We start from the raw sequence: 2034 nt of genomic DNA, 5'->3' as shown, positions 1-2034 counted from the left end.
CCATTACAATATAATACAAAACAGATTCTATAAAGTTAAAAAACCCATTCGCTTACACAAACATACACTCAAGCACAGTTCCAAACACCACATCAACACACATGCACACACACAAAGACACACATGCATGTGCACACACATAGAAATGCATGCGCACACATTTACATTTTTATGCATTAAACAAACAACACACAAACATACATCTGGAATATCTTTAACTTAAAGCAGACATAATGACATGACTTTGGCCGGACTTATTACAGAACATTAGTATGGATGTCGAGCTTTCCAACACAAAGATAGAACAGAGTGATAGGTCACACACGCACACACACATAGTCAAGTCTGTCTGTGTTTGCGTGCACGCATATGTGTGTGTGTGGTCTCTCTCTCTCTCTCTCTCTCTCCCCTCTCTCTCTCTCTCTCTCCACTCTCTCTCTCTCTCTCTCTCTCTCTCTCTCTCTCTCTCTGTATCCCTCTCCCTCTATCCTTTCTCTCTTTCTCACTCTCTCTCTGTCTTTCCCTCTGTGTCTCATTTACTCTCTCTCTCTCTCCTCTCCTCTCTCTCTCTCTCCTCTCCCTCTCTCTCTCCTCTCTCTCTCTCTCTCTCTCTCTCTCTCTCTCTCTCCCTCTCTCTCTCTCTCTCTCTCCCTCTCCCTCTCCCTCTCCCTCTCTCTCTCTCTCTCTACCTCATATACAGCTGCAGTGATGTAGCGGAGGGGAAATGGAACAAACAATTAGCCCGACGCCTACGCCTCTGCCTCTGAGAACACGGGGCCACGGGCCAGCGGGAGGAGATGACCAGTGGGGAGAGGGGGAAGGAGAGGGAGGGAGGGAGGGAGGGAGGGAGGGGAGCGGGGTGGAGCAGAGAGATGAAGTTTGGTGAGTGCAGTGGTCAGTGAGACCACACCATCAGACCAGTCCAATTGCCAAGATGAATGAACCAAGGAAAACAAAGAGAGAGAAAAGAGAGGGAAAGACAGAGGTTGTGTAGGGACAGAAATGTAGGGAGGGGGGGAAGCAGAGGAGACAGGGAGAGAGAGAGAGAGAGAGAGAGAGAGAGAGAGAGAGAGAGAGAGAGAGAGAGAGAGAGAGAGAGACAGGGTGGCAGGAAAGCAACTAGTATGTGAAATGGATACACTGGTGCCAGTGAGGAGGTTGAGACTAATGGGACAATCTGATTGGGCATCCCCGAGGGCCACCCCGTGTTGATTGGAGGCGAAGGGCCAATGACGAGAGACACAGGCTAGCAGCCCGGTTTCCGTGGAAACCGCCATTGTTATGAGTACAGTTTGTCCTCTGATGTCATACCGCCTCTCACGGCCTGGGCCGCGAGCCACACCACCACTCGCCCCGGCTCTGTTCGGACTTGTGCAGGTGCGTGTGCGTGCACGTGCACGTGCACACGCACGGGATGGTCCACAGCAGGCCAAACCTCCACACGCCGCAACCCTTTGTCCTTCCACCCCACAGCGTACAATGTTACAATGGGATGGACTTATTCATACCCTGAACACTCTACCAGGTGTCTCGACGGGTGCCAACTTCCAACCGTAACATGACGATCGTCAGTCTCTTTCTACCTCCTCCGGTCTGGCTTGCTCTGGGCTCAGCTAGTGCTGACCTGATCTGTCGCCGGTGGCTCAGTGTGTCTCCACACGCACACAGACGCCTGTGCCTCCTCTGCCTTCGAGCAGAGGTTGAGCAAAATAGCACACACACACACCTACACACACACACACACACACACACACACACACACACACACACACACACACACACACACACACACACCTACACACACACACACACACACACACACACACACACACACACACACACACACACACACACACACACAGCCCCTGGGGTCCCATTGTGTAGCCATCCTGGGTCACTGCAACACGACCAACAACAGACAATACAGCTGGCATCCCTATACTAGCATGTGTGCTGAGTGGTTGGCCTGACTCTAAGAGGCTGTTGTTCAGGTTCTTCAGAAGAGGTGTACGTCGCTGTATGTTTGTGGGATGC

The sequence above is a fragment of the Gadus macrocephalus genome, chromosome 20 (genome assembly GCF_031168955.1).
Source record: "Gadus macrocephalus chromosome 20, ASM3116895v1".
In the NCBI taxonomy this organism is placed as follows: domain Eukaryota; kingdom Metazoa; phylum Chordata; class Actinopteri; order Gadiformes; family Gadidae; genus Gadus; species Gadus macrocephalus.
The sequence above is the reverse complement of the archived record's forward strand: the minus strand, read 5'-3'. Positions refer to the sequence as shown.